We start from the raw sequence: 20855 nt of genomic DNA, 5'->3' as shown, positions 1-20855 counted from the left end.
ACTTCCATCGTTGAGGAACATCATACCCTCATGGGTGCGGTGATTGAGAAGATTCAGTCCGCGAAGAGCGGACTGACCGAAGCTTGTGCGAGCGTTCTAACAGGCTTTGAGGTAAGCGTTGCATTTATGTGAAAAGAAAGTTACCGTATAGACAGTAGCCCTTGAGACTCTGTTCGGTGTTCAGAAAGAAAAGCCGAACAAAGGATCAAATAGCTATTCGCAGGAAACTAATCATTCATGCCTTTGTTAATAAGCAGGCGTCACTGCTGGCCGCGACTTCTCATGCTGCCGAAGTCTCTGGACTGAAGCGGAAGCTGGAACGGACCGAGGAAGAGCTCAGCCGTGCGAAAAACCAGTTGGAGAATACCGAAGGTAAGCAATGATATTGTGTATGTCCAGAAGGGGTGAATAATGTAAGATGATCACAGTGCCATGACATTTATTAGGGGCAGCGACTGAGGTAGAGGCCCTCAAAAAGGCTCTAGCGGAGGCCGAGGAGAGAGCGGTAAATGAAAAAGACGCCCGAGAAAAGCAGCAGGCCAGGGTTGGTATTCATGATATTGTGTATGTCTGGAAGGGATGAATAATGTAAGATGATCACAGTGCCATGACATTTATTAGGGGCGGCGACTGAGGTAGAGGCCCTCAAAAAGGCACTGGCGGAGGTCGAGGAGAGAGCAGTAAATGAAAAAGCCGCCCAAGAAAAGCATGAGCCAGGGTTGGTGAGGTCCAACAGGAGCTCTCGGACGCAGTGAAGAAATGCGAGTCCTTGAGCGCCAGAATGCGGACCAAGATTCCGAACTCGCTAAGGCCCACCAAAGCGCACAAGAGGCCCGAGCCAAAGCCCAAGGCACCCTCCGGGAGATCCAGGAGGCCAAGAAGATCGCAGCAGGTAAGGCTTTCATTATGCAAAGCAAGTATGAGAACCCGGGGTATCTCTTACTGACTCAGATTTGGAGTTCTCCAAGGGCATTTGCGGATTTTCCGCACAGTGTTTCTGACGCTGCAGAATTCTTCTGTGACGAAGAGGGGAGCTCAATAGAGAAGCTATTCTGGTCGCAATACCTTATACCAGAACATCCGATGCCCTTTAGCGACCAGCTAAAACAGTTGGTCGAGCTGCATAGGGTGGCCGAACTAGCCACGAAGGATTTAATAATCCGGTTGTGGCCAACAGAAGCTATACCCGGCAGCTACTTCGGTCTCGTGAAGCGGCTGGTCAATGCCTTCCCGCAGCTTGATGCCATCAAGCAGTCGGTCTACATAGAAGGTGCACGGATGGCCTTCGCCCTTAAAGGAGGTGTTTAGCGCAACGAACCAGGCAATCAAACTATGTGGCTTTATTACCCTCACTTAGCCATAGGAGTTTGACAATGAAAATATAGGCGCAGCCCCTAGTGTCCAGACTAGGGTATTGTAAACACCTGATCGGATGAGAACCGATTCGTCGCGTAATGCGGGAAAAATCGCTAAAGATTGGAAACCTCCGAAGAGCTGACCGGCTCACGCCGCATCATGATAGTCAGTTTTCGGCTTTCTCTACTAAGGTGCTCATCCAGATAAACCGGGACACAATTGCAGTAGTTCTCCCTTTACTACCCTAGCCGATATAGCGGAACGTAAGGTAGTAAGCACAGGAGCCAGGCAACCCAACTATTGACCAATTACATGATTCGGAGCCAATGCATATAATGCTAAATTCGGGGTGCCAAACTATACTGTAAAAGTATTCGGACTTGTTGCCATAGTGTGGGGCGCAATAAAGCCCCTGGCGGATTACGGCGTACCAAGGTGTATGGATGCAAATTAAAATAGGAAAAATAAAAATAAAGAAGAAGGAGGTGCCACGTATGTTGGTCCGCAAACTGTTTCCATTATAATTTTAATTAATACATCAGAGCGTACGTGAACAAAAAAGTGCGAGAAGCAACAGTGGCTATTTGAGAAGCGAAGACCAAGGAGGAGCTGTGTACGGGTCCTAAAAACAGGTAGAGTGATCGCCAAGAGGGACATCTAGAGATTCCCCCGCACATCTGTGCTACTTCCCACCTTGGTGTGTCCGTTCTTTCAAAGGACCAATTATGAGGCCGGTGAGAGGGACCTGCGGAAAGGAAACCTGAGGAGGGAAAAAAGAAAAAGTGAAAGTATGCGTGTCCAGGGGAGGTCGAGCATTATTATGGATCACAATCTAGTTATGCCTGCGTCTATGCCCATGGTATTTTGAGTGCGTAGTTATGTACGCGCAACGCGAATGCCGCCACTTGGTGTGGTCTGGGATGGAGGCCGAATTGCTAGTTGGGCTCTTAACAAGCTAGGCTATCCTGGCGCATGGTACTCCGGACTAATTTGACAGTGTCCGGGAGTATGGCTGCCGAATTAAGGTTCTGTTTGTGAAGCACGCTCTGTACTTCTGCTCCCAGGGCAGTGGTGTGGTCCTCGGTACGGAGGGAGCGCTCCGTATTTCCATTGACTGTTATGACACCGCTCAGTCCGGGCATCTTGAGCTTGAGATAAGCATAGTGCAGCACCGCATTGAATCGGGCAAACGTAGTTCGTCCGAGCAGTGCATGATAGCCACTGCGGAAGGGGACGATATCGAAGATTAACTCCTCACTTCGGAAGTTGTCCGGAGATCCGAAGACGACCTCCAATGAGATTGAGCCCGAGCAGCGGGCCTCTACACCTGGTATAACTCCTTTAAAGGTGGTGTTGGTGAGCTTGATCCTTGATGGGTCGATGCCCATTTTGCGCGTTGTATCCTGGTAAAGCAGGTTGAGGCTGCTACCGCCGTCCATGAAGACTCATGTGAGATGAAACCCATCCATTATTGGATCAAGGACCAGTGCGGCTGACCCGCCATGACGGATACTGGTCGGATGATCCCTACGATCGAAAGTGATCGGGCATGACGACCATGGGTCAAATTTTGGGGCGATTGGCTCTATCGCATAGACGTCCCTGAGCACTCGTTTGCGCTCCCTCTTGGGGATATGGGTGGTGTATATCATGTTCACTGTTTTGATTTGCGGAAGAAACTTCTTTTGTCCCCCTGTGTTTGGTGGACAGGGCTCCTCGTCGTCGTTCTCGCTTTGCAACCCCTTCTCTTTGTCTTCGGCACTTAACTTGTCGGGCTGTTTGAAGACCCAACAACTCATGTGGGTATGATTGGCTAGTTTATCAGGGGTGCCGTGGATCTGACATGGGCGATCGAGTATGCAGTCCAGGCTGGAAGGGCCCTGAATATTTCTTTTATATGGCTTCTTCCGCTAACCAGACTTGGAGCCACTGAATCTGGCATTGACCATCGTGTCCTCGGTATTATCACCATTGCCTCGTCGTCTATGTTTGTTGCATCGGGGCTTGCCGTTGCTGTTTCTTGCTTCCAAAGTGCCAGGTTCGCTTGTATTGTTATTACTACGGGCTAGCTAGCTATCTTCGCCCTCGCAAAAGCGGGTCATGAGTGCCGTGAGGGCTGTCAAGAAAGGCTTCTTCCAAGTCCTCCCAGCTGCCAATAGAGTTTCCAGGGAGGCTGTTCAGCCAGTGTCGGGCTGGCCCCTTGAGTTTTAGGGGTAGGTATTTGATGGCATGAAGATCATCGTGGCGTGCCATGTGAATATGGAGGATAAAGTCTTCAATCCATACCGCAGGATCTGTGGTTCCATCATATGATTCGATATTAACGGGTGTGAACCCTTCTAGGAATTCATGTTCCATTACTTCGTCAGTGAAGCAGAGGTGGTGTCAATGAAAGCACCAATGTCGGTGTCAAAACTGGTGGATCTCGGGTAGGGGGCCCCGAACTGTGCGTGTGAGGTTGATGGTAACAGGAGATAGGGAACACAATGTTTACCCAGGTTCGGGCCCTCTCGATGGAGGTAAAACCCTACATCCTGCTAGATTAATATTGATGAGTATGGGGGTTACAAGAGTTGATCTACCATGAGATAGTAATGGCTAAAACCCTAGAAGTCTAGCCTATCTGATTATGATTGTCTTGTCCCTCTACGGACTAATCCCTCTGGTTTATATGGACACCGGAGGGGACTAGGGTTGTACAAAGTCGGTTGCATAGAAAGGAAATAGTACATCCGGCCGCCTAGCTTGTCATCCACGCAAAGGAGAGTCCTATTCGGACATGGAAGAAAGCCTTCTATATTGTATCTTCATGGCCCAATAGTCCGGCCCATGTCAATAGTCTGGACGACCGAGGACCCCCTTGTCCTGGACTCCCTCAATAGGCACCCGCCGACCTCGAGCGCGGGCTCGTCAACTCTGGGGGTGGCCCCTTCCGCACGACCAGCAGCGTGAGCCATCGTTGTCGCTTGGGGAGGCCGTGGCGAGCCAGCTCGCTACAAGCCCCCAGCCTCGGCGAAACCAAGCAGACTCTGAATGGTGGCACGCCACTCGTCCATTTGCTCGACTGCTATGGAAACCTCAACAGCAGCTGAGCCCGAGCCATGGCTTCCGTAGCAGTGCTCGGCATGGGTGATGATGACGCGGACCACACCGTCGCTCGGCCCCTGACGGTGCCAGCGGCGATAGCACCACGCCCTTGCTGTTGCAAGGCGGACATCTAGATGGCATGGTGACGTGGTGAAGGAGCTTGAGGCCCAGCAGCTCCGTTGGGCAGAATGACCTGGTCAGCCCGCTCCGTAGGAGGTGTGCACGCTGTGGTCGCGCCCGTGGCGGGGTGGCCGGAGGGCCGCGATTCGCCCCGGATTGGATGCTATCACTGTGACTGTGCCCGTTGGTGAGGGGAAGGGGCACGGATGGAATAACCCCTTTTCCCGTACCTCGTGGGGCATGGCCACGGGGATGCTGCTGATGTTGCTCTCCTCCGATGTCTAATTCTTCGGCCACGGGGGAGGTGGTGACGGCGCCGGCTGCTCCGGCCACATCCCCAGCAGCATTCACATCCTTGTGCGCCTCCGCATCACCCGTAGCATTGGTGGCTATGGGTGGCGGAGCCTTCAAGGTGGACTGGTGAAAACTGAAGCACCAGGTTTCTTCTTGGGTGCCATGGTCGATGGGACTGCCGAAGATGAAGATGGCGATGAAGATGACGCGCTGCTCACGCTTTTAGGTTCACGCAAGTGATCGCCCTACCTGGCGCGCCAAAGATGTCGTGGGAAACCACGGCCACCTATGGGACCAAAGGCCCCTTGCTGATTCAGCGGGGTGATGGCACATTGCACAAAGAGCAGAGGAGCATGCGTAGAACGACAGGGATCACACAGGCAATTTTTGCCCAGGTTCGGGCCGCCGTGAGGCGTAAAACCCTACTCCTGCTTTGGTGGATTGATGGTGGAATATGGTGGTGGTCATAGCCCATTTGCTCGGCAGGGTAGCCTCAGGGCTAAACAGCTACGTGAATATGAAATATGAGGGGGTGGATTTGCTAATCTAGTGTCCAACCCTTTCTAAGGTTGCCTCGGGCCTCCTTTTATAGGTTAAGGGGTCAGCATAGTGGCAAATCAGTCATTATGCACTGATAAGATAGCAAACAGTGCTATCATACCTAACTTTGTAGACTGATAGAGTGCATTAAAAGCACCGCTCAATGTCACATCGTCTCTTGCCCGGCAAGCCTTGCCGTGCTTTTTTGCCAGCTTCACGCCTGCTTGCTTGACACATCATAGGACGGGTGTCGTCTGTAGGTATTTCTTGTAGAAAGAGGCCGACATGTGGCAGATTGCTACCACTTAGTCACTTCGCGGCTTGACACCGCACTGATTGACGACGTGCATCGTGGTGAAGTGGTTTAGTGAGGTGGTTGCATCTTCGTGAGTCTAGTAGGCCATGCCAGGGCATCTTGGAGGTCTTCTTCCGGGGGTAACCCTGTCCTTGCTGGGCTCGCCTGCCCGGCAAGGGAGGCTTTTCTCCTGGTGGTTTCTTACTTCTCTGGCTTGGTCTTGATCCTCTTACTCTGCATGTTGGCCTTCTGAGAATCTTGATTTCTTGTAGTTTGGCCTGACCTTGGTGCTGTAAACTTGCTCCCGTGCCTGTGCACAGTCTGGGCAATGGACCCAGGGTTTGTTGCACCAACACAATCCTACCTCTCTGCATGGGTTATACGCAAGAAATAGTTGAGATTTGCTCGACATGTTAACCTACGCATCCACAACTCAAAAAAATCATATGTTCTTTGAGTTCTCACTCTTCAGCTACATCTCGACCTTTTTCTATCCACTGATAGGCAAGTGTATGTCATGCCTTCTTATCCATCAATGTCTAATATCCTTGTGCTCTGTCAAGCCATTCTACTCCAGAATGACTAGGAGAAGCAAACTCTAGTAGCTTATCCATTTCAGGGATTGGGTCAAAGTTGTTGTATTCCGCAGATCAAAATCCCAGTCCAGCTTTTGTTCTGTTATACACTAGAGTATTACCCCCTTTACGTCAGGATTGTTATGAGAATCTCACCACCTCTTATGAATTATTGATGCAATGATACTTATCACCATCATTTTTCTTCCCTCGGTCCTGTGTTGAGGAAACTGGAATGCTGCCAAGTAAACTGTGATATGTGAAATCAATACTCCTACCAACCCTGCCACTTGGTAGTTGATGGATGACAATTCCATTCCTAGCGTGTTGATTATTGAATCACCACTCTGAGATTGATCGTGCCACCTAGTCCATTTTTCTTGGTGCACCCTTAGATCAATGAGTTAGGATTGTACCAGTCTCTCACTTTGTTAATCATATCGTCTTTCCCTGAAAGACAAGGTTGTTCTCGAGCTTCATAACATATTGGTGGTTCGTGATTTTCCAAATATCTTCCTAGAAGTATCACCAAGTTATCCCCTGACCTTTATGTTGAGCTCATGATCAAGTTGGTTTTCTTATAAACCATCCCTTCTCCAAGAATCTGTGTTGGATACCCCTAAGCTAGTTGGCTAAGCTGAACAGCAACTTGGAGAGTTGCAAGAAGAAAGCTTTGCCTAACTTAGTTTGTTCTAAAGGGATATCTTGTGTGTGTGTGTTGTAGAAAGGTGATATCTCCATCGATTGATCCTTATGATTAGTTGTTGGATATTTCTTCTTATCCAATATTTGATTTGAGTGTGTCTATCATCAAATCAAATCAAAACCAACGATGTCCGTAATGTTGTCTTACTCGCGGTTCTTTCCTCGAGCATACACCATTCTATATTTTGGGTCTCACCAATGCTATCACCTCATTCACATAATTGTAGAATTCCATGGCATGGAAATCTCGATGAGTTGTTGTTGAGCGCATCAACAACATTTTGCCTTCTCCACGATTCATGTTTAACATCAAGCTAGTGTTGGAAACTTGTGTAACCATTACCTTCATGTCCCATTCATGAAGCATATGTTTGGATGAAATAATTGACTTCCTATAATTCACGTGTATTTGATGTAAGTTGTGCCATGAATTCAAGAAATCTTGTTTTTTTTGTTTCCTCTGGAATCATCCCAAGTCAGTCATGCATGCGCGAAGTATTCTATGGTCTTATAGACTGATCATATTCATTTCATTTGTATTCCCTAGCACACCAAGCCACTAATTGAATTGTTCAAGGAGAAGAAGTTCCTTCTTAAGAGCTATACCAGGCTTAATCAAGAACTTCATTATCCTCGATGTTGGTTCCCAACCAAAACTCAGTTGCATTTTGATATAAGACCTCTATGTGGTCATGTGTCATGGAATCCAGCTCATGTTTTGGAGTTGTTGCCATAGTTCATTTCCTGAGAATCATGCAACATCATCTCATCGAATTGTGTTGCAAGCTTTCTTGTTTAGACATGCTGAGTCTGAAATATCCTGTCACCAATCAAATCTGAATCTTAGGTAGACATGATGGTTGGAACAATCTCCAAGAATTATAATATTGTTCTTACTAAATTGGAAAATTGGATGTCATACCTAACACACTTATCCGGAAGACCTAATGTTATAGTATCTTGTTCAGCAGGAGTATCCACCCCATGAGGATTTCATATGACTTATTCTATAAGTTGTTCCTTATGGATCCTTTGTGTTCCCGAAGTACGACCTTTACTTCATGACCATATTGATGATGCTTCTAAGCATGCTCATGGTATCTAGTACATCAAGGAGAACATTAGAAGGGGAGTGCTAAATGTCTCTTCGACGATCATCCAGGTTTTTTCCTTGGCATTGCTAAGGTCAAATCTGAGAAAATGATGTCCTCCTTTGCATCCGCATCCTCCAACATTATTCATCATGGTAGTACAAGGTGTCACCAGGATCTTGGAAGAGATGCTAGTAAAACCCTGAATATGGGAATGCTCAGGTTCTTGAAAGCATGCTCAGACACTAGGTTATACCCTCGGTATCAATGGGAATGTGCCTTCCTTTGCCGAATGCTTTATAACCATAATTCCATTCCAAATTGAGTATGCCAGTTCTTCAAAATCCTTCAAACGATCATTTGTGAATTGCCTTAGCTTGGTATGAAGAGTTTCAATGATCTCTATATCAAAAGTAATTCTTTTTGCCACTTAAGGGAATAATTCTGCGAGTCACCTCCTCTAAGGTGCCCTGTTATGGTATGAAGGGCAATTACCTAATCAGTACTTTGAAACTCATGCACCATCTTACTTAAGCATGGAATTGTTGCCTACCAAATTGAACCTTCGTCACCTGTTTCTTTCCATCTCTCTCGACATATATTATGTGTCTCGGCTCAAGAGATATTTCAACGTCTCATTCCGTGAGTTGATCGTGAATTACTTGAACTTCGTGGAGATCGATTCTTGTAGAGTTCCTTTTCTTTGTTGTCGTATTGGCATGAAGATCTCGAAAGCAAAGATGTCAAGGCCAAGATGATGGAATGAATCTACACTCTTAAGAAGTGCAATTTGGATCATGAATATTGTGTTAGTTAGTGTTCCCTCTTCCTCTTACCTCACGTCTTGAATGTCGAGATGAGATTCTTGTTTAGCAGGGGTGAGTTGTTACAGCCCTAGTATTAGCCTTTGCTGGTCATTGCATGATCATCATGTCATCATGTTTAAATTCAAATGAGTTTGAATTTGGGATGATAAAACCCTAGAAAATAATTGTTTTCAACTAGGTTCAACATTAAATCTTTTCAATGAACCCAAAATGCCCTTCAGAAAAGTTCATCATTTTTTAAATGGGTGAAAACCTCTAACAAAAATGGTGCACATTTTTCTAGGTCATTCATGGATTTTTGGATTAAATCACATTGTATTTGAATTAGGGGATTTAAATGTTATAAATAATTCTGAAACTTAATGTCAGCCACTAGAATAATTCAAAAAATGCCCATCATTTATTTCAGGATTTTACAAAATGCTCTAGTATTTTTACTAAAGACAACATAGTCACAGAAAATAGAAAAAAGAAAGAAATTTAGAGAGAGAGAGAGAGAGAGAAAGCTTTACCTAGCACTGTTGGCCTGCTACAGTTTTGGCCCAGCCCGCCAACGCTGCTCCCTGTCGTCTTCCTCTCTGAACCAGTAGGCAGCACGTGTGGCCGACATGCGCAAGCACACTCCCGGCCACCTCCTCTCTGTATGCTTGCCCGGACACCTCTGGAGGACGCCAAGCACACCCTGGACCCCCTCGCTCTCTCCCTTGTCCTCACCCCCTGCCCTGGATCTCTCTCTCTCACCACCGAGCGCCACCGTTACACCGCTCGCCACCACCGCGCCCACAGCCGTCGCCTCACCCAAACAACGTATCTAGAAGCTCGGCCTGAATGACCTCTATGTCCCCACCAACGAAATCGAGCTGGTGCGGGTGCAAGACGATGCCTACTTCCGTCTTCTCCGGCTATGCCCCAGAGCTTCCCCCTCGTCCCTGAGCCAGCCGTCGATGTCGCTGTTAGCCCCTACATGTCCCCCCTCACCTCTCCCTATCTGGTTCGTCCCCTAGCTAGATGCGCCTGTTGGTGCCACCTCCTCGCAACGCGGCACTTCTTCTACCTCGAGATGCCTCACACAACTCTCTCTTCTCACTTTGTCCTTCTCTCAAGAACACACACACACGTTGGAACTCTACACACACGCCAAGACAGACCAGCCGCTAGCTTTGCTGGCCGGGAGGCTCTTCACCTTGGTGAAACAAGAGACTACATATTTTCCCTTAGCCCTCACGGCCTCTTTTCTCATTACTCAAAGCATTATATATACAAAGGACTCACACACGTACTGGCCAGCCATCTCCCTCGGCAACTAATCCCACTAAGCCATACAGGCACTAACACATGCACTACCGGCCTTATCCAGTCCTGGAATCACTCAACAGCCACGACTCGGCCAAGCAACTAACAACCCATGCGCTAACAACTAGCTAACCAACTAACTCTCTGAATCTCTCAGCTCTAACCACCTCGTCTAGTCGGTCATGCTCCAACCTCTCATGTACTTGCCGCAACACACGGCCGTGCCGCCTCGCGCAGCTTTGCAGCATCTCACCATACTCGCCGTATCACACGACGCCCTGGCATCTCACCTTTTCCGCACATCTCCGCTGAAGCTTGACAGGACTCCCTACTCCCTAGACCATCTAAGTTACATGTAGGACTCAAAACAAACATGCTGCTACACATGAATCAAGATTAATGCTAACAGCGCCGCCATGGCCGTAGCTTGCCGTCCGCCATGGCTGCTACACATGCTGCTGCTCAGCCTCCCTCGACTTGCATTGCTGTTCTTCATGCTCCTGGAGCACCGTAGTTGCTGCTCTGTTGCTCGCCTTGCTCGCCCGCTTACTCTAACCCCACGCCCGTGCACCACCGAACTCCAGCCACCGTTGTGAGCTCGTCTCTGGCGAGTATAGAGCACACTAGCCGCCGCTGCCCACTCCGTTGGATGCAGAAGAGCCTTAGCTACCTCCTTGTGGTCTCAGCGCGTCTAACCGCGGCCCCTAGCGCCGCCCAGTCGCACCTCCGCCGTGCGGAATGGTCCCTGCCGGCCATACTCTGGCGACCGCCGACATGGCTGACATCATAAGTATTTTTGGATTTTAAATAAGTCTTAAATGATTTATAAATTCCAGAAATTTGACTAAACTTTGAAAAATGATAGAAATTCAATCATACCTCCAAATGAAATAAATTATATATGAAAAATTATCAGAAAAAACTAAAGAATCTGTTTATATAATTTTCATGCATGTTAAAGCAAGTTATACATGCTTGTCATGTCAAATCAATTAAAGGGCATTTTAAATGCTTCTTCTGGAGTTTAAATTTAAGGGATTTTTAATTCCGTGCCCTCGGTTTCTTAGTTGTGCTCACTTTTCCCCATCCGTTAACTTTTTGCTCACTTTTCCCCATGTCTCATTTTTTTTTCCTTCACATTTTCCTCACTTTTCCCCTCAAAAAAATTCCCAAAAAGGACGGAAAAAACATGACTGGGGAAACATGAGCACAACTAAGAAACCGGGGGCGCGAAATTAAAAATCCCAATTTAAATTTAAATCTTTGATTCAAATGAACTTCAACTAAAATGGTATCATTTTGAACTTGCTCAAACACCAACATATTGCCACATCATGATCATGCATCATAATGTTGCATAGCATTGATTGTGTTCCTTCTTTTTTGGCGGTGGTTGTTCCCACTCGGTAGACGTTATTCCGATGATGTGACCATTCACACTGATGAAGTGCCAGGCAAGCAAACTCCCCTTGATCACTCCGATACAACCCCACTCTCTCGCTCCTCCTCTCTTTATTGCATTAGGACAACAACGATTCAACTATTACATGTTGTGGTAGTTGAACCCATTCCTCTGCATAACCTGTCTTTGCCACACTATTAGTAAAACCCACTAGCATGAGTAGGAGTTGTTTGAGCCATGATGTGCCTACTCACTCATGATTTCTTGTTACGCCTACTATACTTAGAGTTTTGTTAGGCCTGATTCATCTGGGATGGATTGGGATGGTGGTGAGCATGTCCTACTATGCGAGAGCTAAGTGTGTGCACACAATTTGGTAAAGGTAGTGATGAGGGGCCATGTAGGAGTACATGATGGGTTGTCTCATTGAAACCGTCCTCAAGAACTGGGTTCTATGTATGTTATCCAAGACTAGGTACTACCACACATTGGAATGCTTAAGTGCCCCTCTCGACTTACTAACTGACTTTTGATCTGTGTCTAGGAGTTGCAACTAGTTTCTGGTGTTTGTAGGTCATGCTATTCTACTAAGTGGCACCCATCCAGGTGGGCTTGGGACAGACTAGGCACAATGGCATGGTGTACCAACTGGCACCCGGATGGTGGGCTTGGGAACCCTGCTCACATCATTTCGGGCCATGACGGAAACTTCGGTCGGACTTCCCTTGCGGGTTGAGCCTTCGATAGGTGATAAACCTGGACTAGAGTCTTGTGTGGTTAGTCAGGTTGTGGCCGACACCCTCGCGACGCTTCTGCTTGAAGGTTGCCGAGATGCATGATGTGTACATGGCGGTAAGTGGCGAGAGCGTGTGTGAAGAAGTACACCCCTGCAGGGTTAATATGATCTATTTGAATAGTCGCGTCCTCATCTATGGACTACTTGGAGACTTACATGGTTCATAGACAACTTGAAGTGGATACTCTAAAATGCGCAAGATAAGCGTGAGTGCTATGGATGGCCTTCTCGTAGGGAGACGGGAGCAGATCCATAGTGGTGTATTGATATTGTGAATATGTGGACTCGTGTGCACTTTCTCACGCCAAAAAAAATTGGTAGTCGTAGTATAGCATAGCCACTGAGTCAAAGTTGGCTTGCTGCAGTTAAACTCCACCACCCCTTTGTTGATACCGGTGCATATGGAGATAGTTCTGATGTAAGTCTTGTTGAATACATTTGTAGTCATGTTTGCCTAATTTATGTTTTTGCAGAGAAACTTCAGTCTCATTAGTAGTTTCACGTGGGCTTCGACGATTAGCTTGGGAATCCCAGACAGAGGTCTGGTTCCTTTGGAGGGTCTTGTAGATAGACATACTTTCTAGCCCTATTTCTTTTCACCTGTCTGTACTTAGACAGGATAAGCTTCCGCATGTGCTTGTTGCTTGTATGACTTTGTATGTTGGGTCATGAGACCCATGTGTATAATATCATACTATGTATGGCTATTTGGAACCTCTTAAATAAATACTTTGAGTCATAGAGTTTTGTTGTGATGCCATGTTGTCTTGACACATATTGAGCATATTGTGTGTACGTTATTCAAATGCTTGGTATGTGTGGGATCCAACACCTAGTTGTTTATTCTTGGTAGCCTTCCTTATGGGGAAATGCCTCCTGGTGCTTCCACTAAGCCATGGTAGCTTGCTACTACTCCGGAACACATGGATTGACTGGCATGTCTGTCCCTTCGGGGAAATGCCACGTGGTGTTTCCGGAGTCCATCTGATACCTTACTACAGCCCGATTACTCTTGCTGCTGACCGACACGTGCACTGTTGGGTCATGTATGCATGTCCCTATAAGTTTGTGCCACCTTGGGTCTACGACTAGTCATGTCAGTCCAAGTTCTCTGTCATATGGATTCTAGCGACACAATCATGTACGTGAGCCAAAAGGCACAAACGGTCACGACCTAGGTAAGGCTGCAGTCGTGGGGATACCATGCATGAGGCCGCAAAGTGATATGATGTGTTACATGCTACATCGGTGTGACTTAGGATCGGGGTCCCAATAGACATCCAGGAGTTGAAGAGAGCGGGCTATCTGTCGGCCAACATCGCCCATCACATCCCGAAGAGGGCCAGGTTGTCCCCACACCCAGGCTAGGCAAAAGGGTGGTGTTCCTTCCCCGCTACATCCGGGCACCAGGCTTTCTTCTCCACCCTTTCATTAGGGGTATCATGTTCTTACATGGGCTAGACTTCCATGACCTTGCACCGAAGACCTTCTTGGACCTCTCAGCTTTCATCATCATTAGTGAAGCCTTTCTTCGAATTCGACCACACTTCAGCCTGTGGTGAATGTCAAGCCAAAGATAGTGGCCCGCCAGCAAGCGGACTGTGGGGGGAGGAGGTGATGGTCGGCAAACTCCCCCGGGTTGAGTGGCGGGAAGGCACCTTCATAGACAACGTCAAGATCTGGCAAAAGGAGTGGTTTTATATTACAGAGCCACGGGGTGTGGATTGTGTGGCCATCCCCGCCTTGAGATCCGGACCCCCCACAAGGCTGGCCTCATGGACCAAGAAATGTCTCGATTGGGGATCTCCTATGGAAGTAGCGTCACTGCAGAAGCGCATCTCCTAGATGATAAAGAAGAAGGTCGAACTGACCAATGTAGTTCAGATCATGCTTCACCGCCGCCTCCTACCTTTCCAAGACCGGGCTGCTCCCATGTGGTCCGACAAGCCCATAGACCCCTCCACCATGCTCCACTTCTCCCGCACCACCCATGCCAAGTTGTGGAAGGTGTTGTTCAAGGCCCAGAAGGGCTGGCCATCCAAGGAAGAAGACATCAGCCTCGACGCCGCAATGGACACGTAGAACTTTTCATTGTTATCATTTTGGCGCGCCATGGAGCTCAATTAAAAGTTTGTATGGCCAAATTGTGGTTGTTTTCGGATTACATCAGTGGACAGACCATGATTACAATTTTTGAGGTAAGTTGATGACACCGACGAGTCAACTTGCACCATTTGGACTAAGCTATAATTTTTTTTGTGCATGAACAGTATGACAATGAGCTATTATGTACTTTATCATCCTAGACTAATGTAGCTTCTAGTGAAAAAGAGAGGGTGTGATGTAGGGTGGAAGCCTAATGGTGTTGATCTTTCACAATTAGGAGGGGAAACAGGGAAGAACACGTAGAACACAAGAGGAAAATCACTCAAATAGACAAGAAACAATCACACATCTGCTAAATCCACATACACACGGGGAGATACAAGATCCATAGTAAACAAGTGAGGATACAATAAGTAGCTAGTTCATCCCATGAAGGGGTCTTGAATCCTAGGAGGTGTTGGTGTATTAAACATGGGTTTGTATTACCCTAACTTATGCATAGACAAATAGCAGCTTCCCCGGAAGGATAAATCTTCAACAAAGATTTCCCAAGCTAAGAAATCAAGGAGCACATCAAGAAGAACAAGACCGAGCACTAGAAGCTGGCCCTTGCTAGCAAGGTAGGATCAACAAGACGAAGGCCTGACAGGCACTGGACCCGGCAAGGCTTTCCCAACCACCAGCGCTCCACCTCATCGAGCAGATAGTCACACATCGGTGAGGTGTTGAGCCCATAGATGGTTTGGTGGGTCTTATCGGGCATGTGGCAGCCTCCTAGAAGAGAAATTACCTTTATCTACACCCTTCCTAATGGCGTGTCAACATAATAGAGAGGCAGTTGGGCAGGCGGTGCAACAGCCTTGCCGGGATCCCTCCTCCTCGCAACACCTAGCGATGCATTTAATGCATTTTGTCCTAACTAGCAGAGTTAGGTATGATAGCACTGTTTCTACCTAATCATCATGTAATTACCCTTTTGCCACTATGGTAACCCCTTGAGCTATAAGAGGAGGGCCAGGGTAACCTTAAGAAGGGTTCGAACCCATTCTAATCCCGAGCACATGCACCTGTGTAGCAACCCTCTCCTCTCACCTTGTCGGGGAAGAGCGCTCCGTGTACTTGTGCACACACTCACCTAATACACCAAAGTAGGAGTAGGGATTTACGCTTCTTAGTGACCTAGACCTGGGTAAATCTCGTTGTGTCTCTTGTTGTTATCGATCTTTGCGCCGAGTGTACCCCCTTGCCGAACCAGAAGGGGCAGTATTGTCCCATAGATCACCGGCTCCAAGTCGAATGTCGGCGTCCTTGGAATGGGGGTCCCCAGACTTGCCCGCCTGCGGCCTGTGGCATGGCTGAGCCAGCAGGCGTACGGCCCATCATCACCAACAAAGCATTGAAGACCCTCGCGAGGGTCCAAGCCTCGTGAGGCGGATGACGCAAGGCCTCCTCTGGAGTGGCCTAGCCAGGCAGGCTCACGAGGAGCAGAGATATCAAGGCGGGGCAAACCTCATGATGCCCTCATGACGTGAGCCATGACGCACGACACCAGGCGGGCGCCAGCGCATGCAACGTCGTTGTGTTCCTCTTTGGTGCTAAGGAGGCCAGCGCAGGCGAAGCGTACTGAGGCAGCAGGCAAAGGTTCCTATATTGGGGCAACGAGACCAAGACCAGGAGGACGGCAAGATGGAGGTCATCGTGGAGCCCAAGACGGCGTCATCACCAGAGCCTTTGGCAGGCGAAGACTACTTTTGTCAGGATAGCTTGTACTAGTTGTCCCCCTTCGAATTAGCCCGCCATTGTTGGCTCCCTTCCCGCTTGATATTTGGGAAGAGGACCAGGGCCAATATAAATAGGACTAGCCACCACCTTAGCAAAGGAGGGATGATCGGACGGATCATTCAGACCATCCTCACACACACAAGCTCACCGAGCTCGAGAACACCTCAACCTCAGGAGGCTGTTCTTCCCATGTACTGTTCATCATCATCCCTAGAGGCAATCCACCACCACCACACTGGAGTAGGGTATTACACCACAACGGTGGCCGGAACCAGTATAAATCTTGTGTCTTTCTGTGTTGCGAGTTCGTCGAGTTCGTCCGCGAGATCTTAGCGAGCTAGGGCGTTGATTGGTGGGAAGGAAAGACTTCGCGCACCCCAATGTTCAAACCTTAAGGGTTTGCCAAAACCCCACATTCGACATTTGGCGCGCCAGGTACGGTGCGCCGTAGCCTCCCTTCCATCAGTTCGCCGCTTCATCGTCTCCATGGCGGACGCTCGTCGTGCTCGAGCTGAGCGTTGGGCTACCCTCACCACCCGCGTCGCTCAGACGGCTCCCATCGGCGGGCCACATCGCCGTTCTCCGTCTCCCGCCACCAACGCTGCCACCGGCCCAGTGGGGAACGAGCAGCAGGCGTCTTCGTTGCATCCTTCGGTGCGGCAGGACGGCCGCACAACCACTCCATCGCTGACCCCTGCCGGTTCTTCATATCATGCGCATCGCGCTCCCATGGAGGCACGGGCTGCGCTGCTCGCAGCGAACGAGCTCCTGCGCTACCGCCCCATCGACGACCTCTACGAGGAGTGGCTCGACCGCGTAGCCGAGCTCATCCGCGCCACAGGGGGCTCTCTGGCGCCGTCCCACTCTCTGCCTCCCCCTCAACCAGCCGCGGGTGACAGGGCTCATGGCACGCCTCCACCACCTCAGCCCCAAGACGTCACCTTGGCACCAAGGCGTGCGGCTCCGCGACATGATCCGCCGCGCCCGGCGCCCGCGCGCGAAGAGAGAAGCTGCCAAGAAATTCCACGCCCGCGAGAAGCCGCACCTGCGCTCCCCGCGCCACCTCGTCAAGACCGCGCACTGCCCGCAGCGGTGCAGCGCAGACCTCGTCAAGACCAAGCTCCACCTCCGAGGTGGGCCCCGGCAACCATGGCTGGCTGCTGCGCCTTCACTCCCGAGCTGCGTAGCGTCGCCTAGCCAGGCTACGACGGCATCGCCGACACCGCGGAGTTCCTGCAGCTCTATGAGTCTGAGCATCGAACCAGACAATGGCGACGAAAAGGCCATGGCGAACTGGTTTCCCATGACTCTCAAGGATGGAGCTCGCTCCTGGCTCCTGAACCTGCAGCACGGCTTGATCTCCTCCTGGGAAGAGATGCGCGACCGCTTCGTTGCCAACTTCCAGGGCACTCGCAACCGCCCACCGGCCGCGGGTGACCTATGCCGCATCAGGCAGCAGCCAGGAGAGACCCTCCAGAAGTACATCCAGCGCTTCAACAACACCTGCCTCAAGATCCCCAAGGTCACGGACGAGGCCATCATCTCCGCGTTCTCCGATGGCGTCCATGACGTCAAGATGAAGGAAGAGCTCGCCATCCATGAGGAGCTCTGCACATCTCATGAGCTATTCAACCTGGCGAACTGGTGCGCAAGAGCTGAGGAGAGGCACCTCTCTCTCCTTGAGCCGCCAGCCGTGGGCGCGGAGAGAAGAAGGCCAAGGCCAAGGACGTAAAGCGCAAGGAGGTAGCTGTGCTCGCAGTGGAGCCCGACATCAAGTGGGGCAGAGATCAGCCCGAGTCATCCAAGAACGGCCGACCATTCTGGGCCTTCCACAACCTGAACACCCACAACACCAGCTGAAAGTGCAACTATCCCTAGGTGGTTTTGGTAATTCCTAACAACATATAGCTCATTGAGCTAATGCTATTCCAAGATTAATATTTCAGGAAAAGCTCAATGAATGGCATGGTATGGATGAGGAATGTGGACCCCTAAAAATATTAAGGACGGAAAGATTGGCTCAAGCTCAAAGCTCAAGACTCTACATTTTATATTTTAGTGATCCAAGATCACATTGAGTCTATAGGAAAAGCCAATACTATCGAGGAGGGATGAGGTGTTGTTTAATGAGGTTCTTGCTTCATAGTGCTTAGTGATATGCTCCAAAACCCTCAACTACCTTCCCACATCCACATATGACCTAAACCAAAAGTCAAACTCAGCCGTACCGATTCTTTCTATCCGGCGCCACCGAGTTTCAAATGTCATAGCCACTGCCACAAACCCTTGGCAAATCGGTCTCACCAATAGGGATTTCGGTCACACCGAGATGGGGTTGTAATCTCTCTGTTTCCCTTTGTAACGTTTCGGTCCTACCGAGATGAGCGACTGGTCCCACCGAGAATGCAATGTAAACTCTATGTTTCTCTTTCGTAACATTTCGGTCCCACCGAAATGAGCGATCGGTCCTACCGAGTTTACCTGACCAACTCTCTGGTTAGCTTATTACCAAAATCGGTCCCACCGAGTTTGTGTAATCGGTCACACCGAGATTACGTTATGCCCTAACCCTAACCACATCATTCCTACCGAGTTGCATCTCAGTCCCACCGAAAATCCTAACGGTCACTAGGTTTGCTGAATCGGTCTGGCTGAGTTTCTCCATTCGGTCTCACCGAGTTTTTGTGTGGAGGCTATATATACCCCTCCACCCACTCTTCATTTGAAGAGAGAGCCATCAGAACATACCTACACTTCCAACCTATATTTTCTGAGAGAGAACCACCTACACTTGTGTTGAGACCAAGATATTCCATTCCTACCATATTAATCTTGATCTCTAGCCTTCCCCAAGTTGCTTTCCACTCAAATCATCTTTCCACCAAATCCATATCCTGTGAGAGAGAGTTGAGTGTTGGGGAGACTATCATTTGAAGCACAAGAGCAAGGAGTTCATCATCAACACACCATTTGTTACTTCTTGGAGAGTGGTGTCTCCTAGATTGGCTAGGTGTCACTTGGGAGCCTCCGACAAAGATTGTGGAGTTGAACCAAGGAGTTTGTAAGGGCAAGGAGATCGCCTACTTCGTGAAGATCTACCGCTAGTGAGGCAAGTCCTTCGTGGGCGATGGCCATGATGGGATCGACAAGGTTGCTTCTTCATGGACCCTTCGTGGGTGGAGCCCTCCGTGGACTCGCGCAACCGTTACCCTCCGTGGATTGAAGTCTCCATCAACGTGGATGTACGATAGCACCACCTATCGGAACCACGACAAAAACATCTGTGTCTTCAATTGCGTTTGAATTCTCCAAACCCTTCCCTTTACATTCTTGCAAGTTGCATGCTTTACTTTCCGCTGCTCATAGACTCTTTGCATGCTTGCTTGAATTGTGTTAAGATTGTTTGACTTGTGCTAAGTTAGCTAAAATCTGCTAAAGACTAAAATTGGGAAAAGGATAGACTTTTATTTTGTCAAGTAGTCTAATCACCTCCCCCCTCTAGACATACTTTTGATCCTACAAGTGGTATCAGAGATTTGGTCTCCATTTGCTTTGATTTCCATAGCTTTTGGTGGTCATAGCCTTGGTTTCACAACCTGGGAGAGTATGGCGTCTAGTGAGGGAAATTATCACCATATAGGTCCTTACTTTGATGGTACTAATTTTGCTAGTTGGAAGCATAAGATGAAAATGCATATTCTTGGACATAACCCCGCCGTTTGGGCTATTGTGTGTGTTGGCTTGGAAGGTGAATTCTTTGATGGGACAGAACCGAATCGTGAAGCTACCGCGGATGAGTTGAAGATGCTACAATACAATGCTCAAGCTTGTGATATCCTCTTCAATGGATTGTGCCCCGAAGAATTCAACAAAATCAGCCGTCTTGGGAATGCAAAGGAAATTTGGGATACTTTGATTGATATGCATGAAGGTACCGACTCCGTCAAGGAATCCAAGTTGGATGTGCTTCAAAGTCAACTTGACAAGTTCAAAATGAAGGATGGTGAAGGTGTCGCTGAAATGTACTCTAGGCTTGCTCTTATCACAAATGAGATTACCGGCTTAGGAAGTGAAGAGATGACCGACAAATTCATCATGAAGAGAATCCTAAGAGCCTTGGATGGAAAATACGATACCATATGCACATTGATCCAAATGATGCCAAATTACAAAGATCTCAAGCCAACGGAAGTCATTGGAAGAATTGTTGCTCATGAGATGTCACTCAAGGATAAGGAGGAGCTCCATAACAAGTCAAGTGGTGCTTACAAAGCCTCATGTGAAGTTCCCACATCATCAAGTGAGAAACAAACCTTCAATGAAGAATTGAGCCTAATGGTGAAGAACTTCAACAAGTTCTACAAGAGTAGAAGCAAGGAAAGAAGTTCCAAGTCAAGGTCCTACAATGACAAAAGATCTTGTAGTTGCGAGCGAAACTGCTACAATTGTGGAAGACCAGGACACTACTCCAATGAGTGTACGGCTCGCCACAAGAGAAGAGAAGATTCTCCCAAAAGAAGAAGTAGAAGAGAAGAATCACCATCAAGGGAGAGAAGGAGTAGGGATGATCGATATGAACGAAGACA

This window comes from Triticum urartu, chromosome 1A (assembly GCF_056163025.1).
Source record: "Triticum urartu cultivar PI428250 chromosome 1A, HENAU_Tu73, whole genome shotgun sequence".
NCBI classification, from domain to species: Eukaryota; Viridiplantae; Streptophyta; class Magnoliopsida; order Poales; family Poaceae; genus Triticum; species Triticum urartu.
Note: the sequence above shows the minus strand (reverse complement) of the source record.